General features: G+C 37.0%; 1 protein-coding gene across 3 annotated transcripts in view; it reads left to right on the forward strand.

Moving 5' to 3' along the window:
- Positions 1-16,924, forward strand: part of NEMP2 (nuclear envelope integral membrane protein 2) — a 299,564-nt gene that overhangs the window by 82,883 nt on the left and 199,757 nt on the right. The gene's annotated exons all lie outside the window — the stretch shown is intronic.

The following is a 16,924-nucleotide window of genomic DNA, read 5'->3' on the forward strand; positions in this document are numbered from 1 at the left end:
TGACAAAATCAAGGAAAGGTGGTTTGGCTTATTTGCATTTTATAATGACAGTGATTTAGGCAGAGCTTCTATCTAGGAGAATGTGTTAGAGGAAAAGGGGAGGGTGAACATAAAAGAGATCCTGCTGAGAGGGGAGGTCTTAGCATCTGGAGGATGCTGGAGGCTGGATCCAGAAGGAGGCTTCAGTTGTCTTTAGAAGCATAAGGAAGAAAAGAGGAGAGAGAAGGAAAGGACGGCTTTTTCCATTGGTCACCATGTTACCTCCCTGAACCTCATACATAAAGTCAAATCATTGGCCTAGGTGGACACAAGGGTATGATAAACTCTATAATTTTTTGCTCCAGACATTTTATTTGGGATTCTCTCCCCTCCCTTGCTGTCCTCAGTTAATCAATTGCTGATAGTGGTGATAATAGCAATAACACCTGACACCATTTATTGCCTGCTTCAAAGGTCAGATTCATTTAGGAAAAATCCCAAAAAGCTGCATGGCGAAGAAGTTGTTTGACTGTACCTTGAAGGATGGCATGCATATGTGTGTGTATATGTATTTAAAATGTCAGTACACATTATCTAAAATCTTACAGGTAATGCGGGTTAATGTTTATTCTATTGTTTCTTCTATTTCTTTCCTGATTTCAGTCAACTCTCATTTTATTTTTTTCTAGTTTTCTTATCCATTTCTGTACTTAGTTTTTGAATTTCTCGTAGAGGTGTTTTTTCATTATTCCCACGTGCTTGTTTGAAGATATCTAATTCAGTTTAGAGAACTGTGTTACAGTTGGGGAATTTTCTTCTACTTCACCATTATTGGGGGGAGGAATTTTTATCAGTTGAATTGTTTGGATTCTTTCTTATTTTAGTAATTTTGCTTAGATGGAAACTGATTTGCATTTCTATGGACAGGGTTGGAGGTTTGGGGGTGGTTGCAAGATTCCTAGATCAAGAGCGCCCTCTTCTGTTAGTGCAGTAAAATATGACTTCTTTTCTCTTTTTAAAATTCTATTTATTTGTTAATATGTATGGTTTTTTGTTTATGGAAAAGAAGTAATGGGGTACAGATTGGGTTTCCTTCCATTTTGAGGAGACAGGGTCTGGCAGGTTTCTAATTTTCTCCTTCAAGTTCCCTGCCTCCACCTGCCACCTTGCATGATTTTTGAAGGAACTCTTCCCTTTGTACCATTTTCACTAGGAAGTTTTGTCTTTCCAAGGCTGCCTCCTTTCACCCTGCACACACAGTTAAGTACTTTCCATGTAGTAGGTGCTCCACCTACAAGTGGACTTTCTTCTTCTGGTAGTTTTAAATCAATCCTAAGACCACCACTCTCTCCCCTTTTCTGTACTCTGCATGGTTTTTCCCAAACTGACTTTGTTTTCCTGAGGGGCAGTGTGGGAGACAGCTTTCTGGGATTTAATGTTTATTTGTCTATTTACAGTTAATTTGAAATGTGGACATTCTCTGTTTTTAGTTATCTGAAGACATGGGTTTTATATAATTTTATTTGCTCTCCTGTTTTCCCTGGTGTTTTGTTTTTGTTTTTGTTTTTGTTTTTGTTTTTCAGAGAAGGCAATATGTTGGGAGTTTTAGATTCATGCCACCACCATTATCTTGGCTACCTAGAATTCCTCCATAATGTTTACTGTAAGTCTGTCTAATATGCCAACAAAATAACTCCGGTTATCTCACTGAGATCTTTAAGTTCCTGTATCAGTTAAGAATTAAATTGGACTGCTGGTTAAGAGACTCCTCAAAATACAGTGGTTTAAACTAATCAGGGGTTTTTCTTGTACAAGAGGTAGGTGGTAGTGGGCATTGGTTCAGCAGCACAGTGATGTCAGTATTGATATCTCTGTGACATCTTAACCTTCCCCTCATGGTTGCCATAGTTATAAGTGGGCTGCTCCACCTCTAGCATTACATCTCGAATCCAGCTGAGAGGAAGGGCAGAGTGCAAAGGGCAAAAGACATTTGTCAGCTATCAACTCCATTTTAAAGAGCTTTCCTGAAAGCCCCATGTGAAAATTTTTGCTTATGCCTGATTATCCAGAGCCGGGCTAATGTCAACCTCTAGCTGCAAAGGAGAGTAGGAAATGTAGGGTATATCTGTGTGGGGTTTTTTTTTTTCCTCATTTTTTGTTTTGTTTTGTTTTGTTTTTCCTAAGCACATTATTGCCTACAGTCAAATTGGGGAGCTATCAGTAAAGAAAGTGAAAGGAGGATATTGAGCAGGCAACTAGCAATTCTCCTATACAGCTCCCAAATTTCAGAGTCAAAGAGTTGCTGATCTTCCATCATTGACTCAGAGACAATTCCCAGACTGACAATTACTGACCATCTTTACGAGGTCCTTGGAGATCCCTATATCAGGAGAAGTAAGAGAATGACAGAGGGACTGACCAGTTATAAAAAAAAAGGACCAAAAAATAAAGCAACACTAAACCTCTGTCCCAGGCTGATTAACCCTTACCTTAGAAGGAAGGAAAAAAAACAAAAACAAAAACAAAAAACCATAGGCAGTTCTTTAAAAAAAATCACATTAAAGAATGTCCCAGTTGGTAAACAAGGAAACAGTTCTTTTTTTCTTTCCTTCACTCTGTCTCTAAATGGAAGTAATTCTATAACAAAAATTATTTAGGAAGTAAAGCCTAGTGGAGGATCATCTCTCAGCAAGGGAAGATCTAATGGGCTAAATTTATTTCCAAAATGTCCCTCAACCATCCCCTCTAACACATACACACACATAGTCCTAGAGATCTCCATATATAATGCCATTATTGATAGATATCTCCAGATAGTCTATTTTAATTATCCATTTGAATAACCTCATTTGCTGAAATACCTACACGCTGGTCTTAAATGCAAGCTGCCTTGGTAAGTACACCAATCCTTGGTGTAATCCTAAGATTCGTTTGAATCCTAAAAGAAACCTAAGACTCATTTAAAAGTATAGCAACCAGATACTGAAAAAAATCTCCATACCCAAAGACAAGCATCCATATTTATAAACACACTCATTTATCTACTTCAGCAGACAGAATTTTGGCATATAATGATTACATCTGATTCACAGAAAAGTCTTAGGAGATGTGAATTTCTGGTTCTACCACTAGCTGATTGCTGTATGGAACAATTCACTTACCCGCTCTGAACATCATTTCCTCATCTTTAGAAGAATAGAACTGGTATGAGTGTTTCCTCAAAGTTCTAAGATCCTATGATTTTAGAGATTCTTACATTCAATTAGCATTTGTTCAATGTCTGCTGTGCGCTAGGCACTATTCTATGCACTATGGACACATCTTAGTCCAATAATTACAATGGAGAAGGATTTCGAGTCAGTTAAAAGGAGAGGGTAAATAAAATACCTAGGAATAAATTTAACCAAGAAGGTGAAAGACTTGTACACTGAAAACTACAAAACATTGCTGAAAGAAATTAAAGACCTAAATAAATGGAGACAGCCCATGTTTGTGGAGAGCAAGACTTATTGTTAAGATTGCAATCATACACAAAACAATCTACAGATTCACTACAGTCACTATCAAAACTCCAATAGCCCTTTTTGCAGAACTGGAAGAGCCAATCTTCAGTTTTATGTGGAATTGCAAGGGGCACTGAATAGCCAAAACAATCTTAAACAGAAGAAGGACCCACATTTCCTGATTTCAAAAGTTACTACAAGCCTACAATAATCAAAATGGCGTGGTTCTGGCATAAAGATAGATAGACATACAGACCAATAAAATAGAATTGAAAGTTTGGGAATAAACCCATACATCTATGGCTAATATTTGACAAGGGTGGCAAGTCCATGTAATGGGAAAAGAGCAGTCTCTTCAACAAATAGTTCTAGGACACCTGGATTTCCACATGTAAAAGAATGAAGTTGGACCCTACATCACACAATATACAAAAATTAGTTCAAAATGTGTCAGTGACCTAAATATGAGAGCTGAAATCATGAATATCTCAGGAGAAAACGCTGTAGAAAATCTTCATGACCTTGGATTTGGCAATAGATTCTTAGATATGACACCAGAAGCATGAGCAACAAAAGAAAAAGAAAAAAGAAATAAATTGGATTTCATCAAATTTTAAAACTTTTGTACTTCAAAGGGTATTATCAAGAAAGTGAAAAGCCAACATATAGAATGGGAGAATATATTCGCAAATCATATGTCTGATAAAGAATTAATATCCAGAATATATAAAGAATTCCTCCAACTCAACAACAAAAAAGAAACCCAGTTAAAAGCCCAATTAAAAACTGGGCAAAGGATTTGAATAGACATTTCTCTAATGAAAATATAGAGATGGCCAATAGGCACGTGAAAAAAATGCTCAACATCACTGATTATTAGAGAAATGCAAGTCAAAATCACAATGAGATACTACTTCAAACTCATTTAGCATTGTTATTATCTGCCCCCCCCCAAAAAAAAATAGAAAAGAAAACAAAAATGTTGGCAAAGATGTGGAGAAATTGAAACCCTCATGCATTGCTGGTGATAATGTAAAATGGTCCAGCCACTTTTGAAATATTTTGGTGGTTCCTCAAAAAGCTAAACATAAAATTACTGTACGAGCCAGCAACTCAACTGATAGGTATATACACCAAAAAATTAAAAACAGGGATTTGAACAGACACTCGTATGCAAACATTAATGTCAGCTTTATTCATAATAGATAAATGGTAGAAACAGCCCAAGTGTCCATAACAAATAAATGGAGAAATAAAATGTGGTATATACCCATAATGGAACATTATTCAGCCATATAAAGGAATGAAGTTCTTATATATGCTCCAACAAGGCTGAACCTTGAAAACATTATGCTAAGTGAAATAAGCCAGACACAAGAGACATAAACAGGACAATTATTATGATCCCACTTACATGAAATATCCAGAATAGGCAAATTCACAGAGATAGAAAGTAGATTAGAGGGTGCCAGGGGATGAGAGAAGGGGTACAGGGGGTTATTGCTTAATGGTTACAGAGTTTTTTTTGAGTGATGGAAAATCTGGGGAACACATAGTGGTGATTGTTTGCCCAACATTGTGAATGTAATTAATGCCATGAATTGTATACTTAAAATTGGTTAAAATGGTAAACTTTATTTTACATATATTTTACCACAATAAAAATAAAAATTATAAAAAAACTCAAGAGGATAGCACTGCTAGATAGGGAGATTTGGAGGCAGATGGTCATACTGGGCCTTAACACATGTACAGATGAATACAGATGCAGACTTCTACATACATAAACAACCCAAGTACCTAAACACAGATCCCAGGGAAACACAAGAGTTTATACCTCTTGGTATGTACATACCTACAGGCATAAATTTACACTTTGTATATAAATATGGTTGATTTAAGCCATCATCTGGATTCAGCCATCTGCTCGGTAGAGGTGAACACACCTATATATTATGTTATATAACAATATAGCCATACAGGTTAACCAAAGAACCTATTCACCTAAAGAAAATCATGTTCTGGAGGTGAAAGGAAACATGCCTATTCTTACAGAAAGACATTCCACAGACTACCATGATGCATGATCTAACAGGTGTAAATGGGTTCACTGATTGGTAGGTGGGAGAATCAGGGTAGTTAGCAAAAAGATAAGTGCTGGAGGCTAACAGCTGTATGGAAGGGAGGGGATTGAAGGATGGCTGATATGGGTAAGTGGGAAAATGAGTGGGAACATAAGAAAACATCATGCAGCCTATTTGTCAAAGAGATTCAAAACAATAAACTTGAGTTGCCAAATTTTACTCTTTAATTTCTTACTATCTGATCTCTGGTTATCAGAGAACAAGTCATACACTTAGATACCTTTATAATTGCACTAGTCCCTTTCACTGGTCTCAACACTATTCCAGGGTAATTCTCAGGTGAATCAGTGAGCTTTTTTCTCTGTCTTCTTCCTGCCCGAAACAGTGAACCCTCTTTACACATTGTCTAAATTCAGCAGTGGAAAAGCTCATACCCACTGGCAGCCAGCTAGGGACTGTGGGTGAGTTGGGACATCCCAGACTGACCAAGGTCTTTTTAGTGATGGTCCAGCCAAGAAAGTGGGATGACAGGAACGGTGAGTCAGGAGCAAATGAACAGCATTTACAGCTGGCGCTCAAAGGATGTAGCCAATAACGGGGAGACAGACAAGATCTCCCAGAGGAACAGTAACATTGAGGCTTGAGAACCAGGCCTCCCCCAGAACACACCTTTTAGGTTGGCCTGATGCCCTTTATGGTGGCAAAAGCCACCTTAGCAAGAGAGTTACTTACGGCAATACTTAGCTAGAACCTACCAGGGAATCATGAAGGAGGCAGAGGGTCCTGCCCATAGTCTGTTTCCCCGCAATTTATTTCCTCACCCCTCAGGGATAATCCCCTTCTACCTCCTATTAAAATCCTGAATGACTGTGAAAATTAATATCTTATCCTTCTCTGTTAGGAAGAGGAATCCTTAACTTACTGCTAATCAGTAAAATCAGAATGAGTTACATATAGCTATCAATATTTCCTCTTTATCAATCTGCTTTTGAAAACCAAGAACAGCCTAGGCTAGTATGGGTTATTATAACTTAGCAAACAAAGTGACATCTTGGTACGTTCTGTTTTTTCCCTGAGTTTAATAATTTTCTGAAGAGAGTACACTGGGACTGACTAAAAGTTGCTCTTTAATAGAAAAGCAATACTGGCTTTGTTTTTTAAAGTGAGTTTTTAAATTTAACTTTTTATTTTATACAATTTTTATAGGTTACTTTCCACTTACAGTTATTATGAAATATTGGCTGTATTCCCCATGTTGTACAGTACATCCTGAGCCTATCTTACACCCAACAGCTTGTAAGTCCCACTCTCCCACCCCTATGTTGCCCCTCCCCCACTCCCCACTGGTAACAGCTAGTTTGTTCTCTATATCTGTGAGTTTACTTCTTTCATGTTGCATTCACTAACTTGTTGTATTTTTTAGATTCCACATGGCTTTGATTTTTTAATGTAGGTGTTACCTTTTTTAAAAAGTACACTGCTTTGAATTAATTTTTAAATGAATATAACTGCTGTAATTTTAACAGATATTAATAAAATTTGGGATGTGTGTTTGTGTGTGTGTGTGTGACAAAGATGTATGATTTTGCTGAGTGAAGTCTATAGTTCATAAAATCACTTTTCTTAATACTGAAAGCAGTTAAGTATGTTTTCATCGTTTGGCTGTTATAAATCCATATTATGTTATTTGAATTATAAAGGATGTTGATTCTTAGATAAAATTATCATGTTCTGGTTCTTCACTTACTTTGAATTCATGTGGTAGAAAAATTATTCTTACTTTGAAAATAATTTAACTTTTATAAGTATGCATGCATGGATAACTTCAAAATGAATTGTGAACTTAAAAAGCTGAAACCTCTTCTGACAGCAGCTTGACTTATTATGGAAGAAATTAAGTAAGAGAAATATCAGAACTGCTCTCTTTTAGGTGTAACACAAACTTGAGACAAATATTCTCGACTTGGGTCGTCTGAGAAACAATTCTTAGTGTCTTTGCGTGTGATTTACATATAACTCACATGCCTACACAAAATATCACAAGGCAGCTGCCTCTGCAGGTTTCCTACTCAGAGGAAAGAAAGCAGACCATTGTCAGGGTGAGGGAGGTGAGGAATGGAGAGCAGCAGCTATGTATGGAGTCTACAGTTTGCCTAAGGCCGGCGCTGAGACAAGGGCCTACCAAGAACTTGGCTCCCCACCACCACCCCACCCACCTACCCCCACCCTGATGGCTGGGACTCCATCAGGTGCTCAGGCAAGGGGGCTGTCTGCAAGAGAGTCAGTATGGGTAACCAGGTGGTGTTTTGTTGTTTGTTTCTTTGAGATGCCTATGGATTAAAACTGTGTTTTTTTTAAACATTAGAGGTTTCCATTTTTTGCTTTAAAATAAAAAAAATTTCTTTGTTAGAAAAATATCACTTGTTTATACGGAAAAATTAGAAAACAGATGAGTGAAAAATTATATATGTAAAATATCAGTTTACAAAGCTTCTATTCCAGAATATTTCAATTTTTACTTTAATTTGATATGTATTATGTATATATGAAATCTTTTTTTAAATAAAAATGAGAATATTCTAGAAATAGAGATTTAGAAAGATATTTTTACTAACTGTGTAAGGAACATTGTTTGACATTACTAAATAGACTTCTGTGGCTTCTTTCCTGACCACATGACATTTTATTAGAAGTAACATTATTAATTTACCTTCAATTGCAGGACATTTATGTCATGGAATTGTTTCCCCATTATCAGCAACACTATGATAAGTATACTTGTACATGCATCTGTTTACAGTACCTGTTTGTTTCCCTAGGATAAAATTCTAGAATTGTTGGCTGTACTCTGTTTAAGATTTTTTGATTCACATAGACAAATTTCCCTTCAGTAAAGTTCTATCAGTTTACATTCCAACCAGCTGAGTGGCATCATATTCATTTCTGTATACTCTCAACAAAGTGGGGCATTCTTAAAATCTGGTTTTAAAAGAAAATAAGGGAAGAACTTGCAGAGAAGCAACATATAAGTATAAATGAAGGAAATAAGAACAAGACAATAGAAATAATGTTCTTTTCCCCAGACACATCCAACTCTGGTCAGACTCCTTAGTTTTTCTTCTCCTCTTTTATTTATTTATTTATTTATTTAGGTCACATTAGGGACATTGTGGTAAAGACAGTCACTAAACTTATTTCTTTTCCTCCTGTGCACACAGTTGGACTACATTTCCCAGGATCTCTTGAGGGGAAGTGTGATCATGAGTGTGGGTGGAAATGATATATGCTGTTTCCAAGCCTGGCCCCTGATCTTTCCTGCTGTTCCCTTCCTTTGTCTGTCTGAGGAACCTGCAGAGGACTCCAAAACCCTAGAAGAGGTCAGTCTCAGAAAGGAGGAGCCCAGGTCCTTGAATCACCTTTTGGAAGGCCATTCATCAAATACCTACACAGAACTGTCACATATGCAATTAATAAATTCTGTTGTCTTAAACTGAGATTTTAGAAAAACCATAAAATTCAGATATATAGAAGAAAAAATTGCTCAGAATTCCAAAGACCAGAGATAACTAGTTCTTACAGAAATTAGTCTACCCTGACAAATGCAAGCATGTTGCTGCTTTTAGTCAACCCAAATTGGAATTAATGGTAAAAAAATGAGGGCTTGGTAATACTTTCTTTCACAATCATCTTCCTCTTTCTTGAATATCTGTTATGGAAAATAAAAAGCTATTATGTATACGTGAATTACCTTATGTATCAAGACCTTTTTATGTAGGGTATATTCTTCTCTACATTCTTCTCAAACTCAAATTTCATGCCAAAGGAGTAGAAAATTGATATAGTAAATACCATCACTTATTTGATTTTGGATGATGTCAGCCTATGGTCAGAAAAGTGCACTTAGGTTTAAGGGAGAGACAATTGTAAATCATTATTCCAAATGTTCCCCAAATTCCTCAGCTCTTTTGAAGTTACGAAGACCATGTGATTAGCTATGGCCAATGGAATGCAAGTAGAAGCACCGGTGTTCCTTCTGGGCAGAGGCAGTGAAAAGCCCATTCGGGATTCTCCCATCTTGCCTTCCCTGTTACAGTAACCAAGGAGCTGTTGCAGCCAATAGATGGCAGAAACCCCATCATCCTGGTCCTTGAGCAAGACTGCCTCCCCATGTGTAGTGGACATGTAGCATGAGCAAGATTAAACTTTTCTTGTGTTAAGCCACTGGGATTTCGGGTTAATTGTGTAACTGCAACATTAGCCTATCTTGTGCTGGCTGACACGAACTCACACACTCTAAGTATATTGTTCATCCTCACATCATGGAGGATGAACTCCATGTTCTAAGCTTCATGGAGTCTCAAAGCCACCACTAATCATTCTCGGACTGGTTACATGGGATTTGACTTCCTAGCTCTGAAGGTAAAGAATCAGGACTTTAAAGCTGAGGCAGGTAAGAGCTCTCTTCTTGTGAGTGTAAGAGTGATCTTACTATCTGCAAATAAGAGGCAGATGTAGTTTTGATATTTCCAGGCCTAAAGTAATTTATGAAATAAATTATATTTTATGCTTACAGTATATGAGAACCAGTAATGGTATATAGACATATTGTCCTGCTAGGCAAGTACATTGTATCACTTATTCTCCACCAGTTAATAATGAAAAGTGATGCATGGCAAGGAGTGGAGAAGTGAGTTTACAAAGAGGGAATATGAAATGAGTACGGGACCCTTTATACTCTTTCGGTGTTTTATAGCTTTAAATAAGTTGTCCTTAACTCGTTGAATGATACTTTCTTCTTGTATCTGAATTTTTTATAATGAGCATATATTATTTTTATAATTAGAAAAATTTATTTACTTTGAAAAAAAATCACTGTTGGTGAATGAAGAATTAATAATTGTTTCCTCCATTGACCTGGTACAAACAGTGCTTATCAGCTTCCTTAACTGTTTAATTCAAGGGCTGAGTTCCTTGACGACAGATGTAGGTTGGAATTCTAGAAGCAAGCACAGTAGTGAGGCACAGCCCAAAGGCTCAAATATGGGAGCTGCATGTTGAATGACTCTACTCACCCTGTGTGTGTGAATCCATCATTTCTGTCATTCTGGGATTATTCACTTTAATATCGAGTGATATTCTTAGTAGCTTTGTGGGTTCTGGACTTACCCATAAATTCACACTTGCCAGGGTACAGGGACGCAATCATGGAATTGCCCGAAACAGTGAGAATCTGTGAATTTGTTGTTAAATTAAGTCTTTATGCAGAGACGTTACTTCACCAGCATTATTACTCTCCCAGGTAAAACCAAGTAAGTAATCATATTGCCAATTCCCTATCTTTTTACATTTTTGTATTGCCCACTTACTATATGTAGATAAGAACATCAGAAATCATCTTATAGCTGTAGATAAAATTCTTCTTATCCTATTACCGATTTAGGTCCTTTTTCCATGGCGAGTAATTTGCTATCATTTCTTGGTCTACAGACTGCTGAAGGTCATTTCTAGATAAGAAATGTAGCCAGATTATCTCAATTTCCCAGTTTTAAAAAGTTTTGACTACCAGGAATATAAGATAGGGTTTCATTGTGATAATTACCAAATTGCAAGTAAGTGGTAAATGAAAATTGCCTGGCATTATGTAAGGAGGGGTAATTTAAAGTCTTTGTGGGAAGCAATTGGCATTTTAAATAAGCCTGTCTGTAGACATCATGTGTCTAAAACTATTTTAAAGGGCTCTATGAAGCTCTGTGCCTTTAAATTTATTTTACTATTATAGTCATTTTACTAGCTATAGAACTGCAGCCATCTATCTCTGGCTGTTTCTTCCTGACACCCACAGATGTATCCACCCACACATGCACCCACGCAAACCTGCACTCTGACTCACATTCAAAACGATTGTCAAAAAATCCCCACTCCCTGTCTAACTATAAAGTGTTCTTTTCAAACACATGCTACTTGTTTGATCTATTTCCGTGTATCTGTGAGTCAGCTGAGTGAGTCCTATTTGATCTACCCAATAGACTAGAGCCTACATATATGTCTTTTTTCATATGGATTTGGCAAGCCTGTTACATATTCTAGCATACTGAGATCATAAAAGCCTGGTGTGCTGTTTTTACTGATAACACTTCTGACACCAAATGTGTGTGTTTTTTTCCCCTCACACCAACCAATTTTTTCAACTCTCTAGACATCAACTAGGTGTCCCAGAATTCAGTTCTGACACTAGGTACCAGTTAGTGCAGCCGCCACAGGTTAAGGGCTCTTTCCCGCAAGACTGCCCCGACTTGGGGCAATAATTGCAAGTCCTAGACCACCTATACTTCTGACCGACAGGCTATAAATTTGAGGTTCCCATGATCCCTTCCTCAGGTTCCGTAATTTGTTAGAACAGTTCACATAACTCAAAAATAGTTTACTTGCTATTACCAGTTTATTACAAAGGCCACAGCTCAGAAACAGCCAAATGGAAGAGGTGTATTGACAAGGTACAGTGTAGGGGGTAGGAGACAAAGGGCTCTCCCTCCCACCCTCCCAGCACCTCAATGTGTTCACCAGTTAGGAGGCTCTCTGAATCTTATCATTTCGGGGTTTTATGGAGATTCCACACATGGGCCTGATTGATCAAATCACCGAAGATTTGTGATTAAACCAACCTCCAGCCCCTTCTCTTCTCCCTGGGGGTCAGTGGGGTGGGCCTGAAAGTTCTAACTCTCTGATCACAAGATTGGTTCCTCACAGCCAGCCCTCATCCTGAAGCTATCTAGGAGAGCCCGCTAAGAGTTACCTTATTAGCATATCCAACTCAGGTATGATTGAAAGGAGCTTGTTATAAATAACAAAACATGTTCCTATCACCCTATTCAGGAAATTCTAAGAGTTTTAGAAGTTTTGTGTCAGGAACCAGTGATAAAAACCAAATATATATTTATCACATCTGGAAACATTTACTATAAATGAATCCTTGGTTATCCAAATGCTGGCAACTATTTCTAATTTAAAATATTATTCTAGAACCAGCAACATGTCCAGGGCTGTCATTTCAATTACCATGAAAAATGAGAATAACTCCAATTCAGTATCACATGTTTTCCAGGAGGAGGAAGTTTTTCTCTACCCTTCTAGGTGCTTCTAACTGGTCTAAGAATTAAATTGACATGAGAGATTAATTGACAGATTAACAGAAGAAAATCAGACAAAAGTATAATAACATGCATACATGAAAGAGACCTAGAGAAACTGAGTAACTCACTAAAATGGCTGAAACTCTCACCTTAAATATCATCTTCAGCTAAAGACAAAAGAGGACATTGAGGGAACTGGTTTGGGACTTCAAAGGAGAAGAAAGCATTTCACATGGAGATGGTAAAGCAAATGTTTGGTAAATAAATGTTTGCTGGGCCATGCAGAGCAGACCCTGATCTGTAAGATTTTCCCCCACTACACCTAGCCCATATTCTTTGCAGATCCCTCTGGTGATCTTTCTATTCCTGCAATGGGCTCTCTATCTAAATTCTTCAGGCAGTTAGGGGGGAGGTCACAGTTTCTTTCTGAGTCTTTTGGGCCTTGATTGTTTTCAGCTTGAAATAATCCAGATGCTGGAGACATTTTGGGGTGGCAAATTTTGCTCCCCTATACATGCATCTATCTGTATCACCACCGAGCAATTTCAGGAGGGAAGGAAAAAATGATGCATTTATTAAATGACAGCAGAGTATCATTTCACTTACATATAACTCTTTTATCCAGTGACACTTACTATCTGAAACATAGCTGAGATCCAGATAGAAAGGATAAGACTGAAACCTCCAAATAAATGCATTTTTTTTGCATCTGTTAAAAAATACACGTTGCTCAAAGAAGTGATCCTTAGGCACTCACTCTATGCCCATTTAATTTTATTTTACATAAACTATTAATAAATCTGTGTATGTGACTTACTAATCAGTCAGCTGATTAGGAGCATCAAGTTAAAACAACAAATTTGAATGAGAGGCTGCTAAAGATAGGTGGAAGTCTATCAGTGTGACATGACAGCTGACAATCTCATTGCAAAGCAGACAGCAGAAAATTTGCGAGGAGTAAATTAAAACTCTGAGGACGTTTAGTGTAGGAATGAACCATTCAATAAACTCTAGGACTACTTAAGGGTATCATTGTTTTGTGGCATAGAAAATTGAGTTGTGTGACGATAATGAGTCATCAAAAGAAAACTTAATTTGGCTCAGTTTAAGAGGTCAGAAATATATAACCCATTTATTTATAAAGAAATAGTTTCAACTGAATTTTTAAAAATAAAAATAATATATATTTGTTATTTAAAAATTCATTCCTTATAAAAGAGCATAAACAGAAAAGTAAAAATTTCACTTACCTGATCCTCTCTCTTCAATCATTCTGCACAGAGACCGTTCCATTTTCTGTTTTTTTTTTTTTCTTTAACATTTTGGTACTTAATAGGGGAAGCTCCAGAAATCTAGGAAATTTATTTATCTAGTTTTCTTATGATCTGAGCTAAAGGAAGCAGCTCTATCTCTAATCACAGTCCATACCATACATTCATCTGGTCAGGATGTTTTTGTTCCAGAAACAGATAACACCAGCCCCAATTATGGAGATCAAGATGATTTACCTCTCCTTGATATTAGCCTTTGTATTTGCATCTCTCTACAGCCACTGTCCTAAGTACTTTCCATTGTTTCCTTGGATACAAGACAAAATTCTAAAAAAGGGATGCTGCTTAGTTCAGTGAGTTCAGTCATCAATGCCTGGCTGGCTCAATGTCCTTTTTAAAATATATCAGCAGAGCTTGGAACCCTAGTAAGGGTCATCGGAAAAGAGCAGGCAGCTTACTTTAGCAGGAGAGCCTGATTACCTTCTGACCCCCTGGTTCCTTTTCGAATCAGGACAGGATAGTGAAACTCCAACCTTCCACCACTATCATCACCTTATCTTCAGCAATAGCTTCTAACAGGAGCTGATTTCCCAGGTGCCCCAAATCACCTGAGTCATGGGCTTTAGGGCCTGGTAAGCCTGAGCAGGAAACTGATGTGTGCCAAAAATATGTCAGAATGAAAACAACTGGGTGTTTTTGTTTGTTAGCTTGAGGGGTAAAAAAAAAGGCATTTAAAACAATAGTCAACATCATGGTGCAGAATTTAAATATTTGCTTACACCATTTGAGGTAAATGTTTGCTCAGCGAGAAACAAATTTTCATTTTTAACCACTCTTCTTATGACCGATATTTGTGTAGATTACAATTGAGACACCTATCTATAGGGAACTTAAACTCTTCACAAGTAGCACATAAATTTTCAACGTATTCAAAATACAGACTGGGTTGAGGTTATTAAAACAGAGTCATATTTCAAAATAAGAAGTTCTGTGAGTCCGGACAGTCCTACCAATGATAACAACCCTGTTTCTGAAAGGCCTGGTCCGGCCTCTGTGGTAGCAAAGCAATGTTTTATCAAAATGATATAATTAAGAATGGGTGGCAGTATTTTAACCCCTCCTCCCAAGAGTTCCACAATGCTTTTTAACATGTGTGTAAACATTTGCTTTTGTGCCATTTTAGGGGGAGCTTTCCATACAAACATTTGGCTTCTAATGAGTCATCCTTAGTCTGGTTCACACCCAAAAGCTTCCTGCTTGGTTATCAGTAAATACTGAGCTCAATAACTGCCTTATTTTTATAATTGGCTTTAATGAAGATGCAAAAGGTGGTAGAAAGAGAAAGGCATATTCAGATAAATATAAGAACACGCTTGTTTCCTTATAAGAGTTTGACAGCCGTGCGCCATAACCTGACTCCATGTATACTTAGCTCAATACCAGGATTGTGATGGATTTGTGTTTGGCTTTTTAAAAGATATCTGGAAATCTGATAGTGTTACATTTTTCTAGTCATCATGTGTATTTACTAGCTAAGAACATCCAGAATTTGAATTACTGTCATGAAATTTTACTCTTACTGTTGTAATTACAGTTATTGGATCCTAAAACCATCAACTAAAAGCAACTGAAAGAATGAATCACTCTTTCTCCATATAGAAATTGAAGAAAATAAGGGTCCTTAGCTGAAATTTTAATTCTTTTCTGAACTAGAATCGCAAAGCTTTTCTCTTTGTAAATAAGGAAGCAACAGTTACTAAGCATGTGAGCTAGCAATGAGTCCCTCTCTATTTCCACTCCCCAAGGGCAAAATTTGGGAGTTGAAGTGGGACAATATGTATCTTGGAGGAAAGATATCAACATGAAAAAAAGAAACTAAAATTGTAGTGCATAATAATATGAATGATAGATTTTTTTAAAAGAGAAATAGGTAGCTTACAAATTAAGTAGAATATACTATTTATTCCTCTTTATTGGATCAGGGAGGATTGCAAACTCAGGCTCCCTATATCTTGAATTGCACTTTATGTATCCAGTCATACTTTGTGCATGTTACATATTAAATGCTTAGGAATGATCTTTATGTTCTCTTACCTTCCAAAAACACTCTTCCCATTTTTCTTGAAATTTCAACGATTAGCAATGCATTCATTTACATTACTATCAAGGAAAGGGAACAGATGCATGTGAATAACATGGACATTTACAGTCTTGACCAGGGTCTGTCTACATTTCATTCTTCCCAGTTATTATATGGACTTGGATATAAAAATTGTATCATTTTCTTCCTTACTTTACTTTAAGAAAAATGCTCCTATTCATACACTGATGAATGACAACTGTCACTTAGCCTTAGCGTGAAAGAGACAGTAAGGAGTGGTGAGGACTGTGATAAAAAAGACATGCTCCATCTGAAATGACTATATACTTCTAAGCACCAGAAAAATGCCAATAGCCAGATCCTTCAATTTTTCAAAAGGAAGCCTGAAAGTATTTAAATATTTTATGACTAATTCAATGTTTCAAAAACAAACAATTCCATCCTAAGAGGCTCAAAAACAATAATTACCACTGGAAAATGTGGGAGATTAAATATTTATACTTCAACACACACTTAGGTGAGGAGAGAGATATAGAACGTACTGAGAACCTTGGTGTCCCTCATGGTCTGCCTTTCACCTCTCAACCCATCATCAACACATATACTGTTCCTTGGGACACTTGAGGGGCCAATGGTCATCTCTGATCCTCTTGTGGAAACCTTTCCCTTATTTGCTACAGAGTGAATGCTTCACACTTGAACTCATACTTGCCAGAAGAGATGGAAAAATCTTAGAGGCAATTATAAAAATAATAATAATAAACTTATATTGAGAGTCAGGCACTACTTACTCTTTCAGTCAATAAATATTTACTGAATGCCTGCTACATGCCAGAACTATAAAGTTTCTGTGACG

Source organism: Camelus ferus, chromosome 5 (assembly GCF_009834535.1).
Source record: "Camelus ferus isolate YT-003-E chromosome 5, BCGSAC_Cfer_1.0, whole genome shotgun sequence".
Lineage (NCBI taxonomy): Eukaryota > Metazoa > Chordata > Mammalia > Artiodactyla > Camelidae > Camelus > Camelus ferus.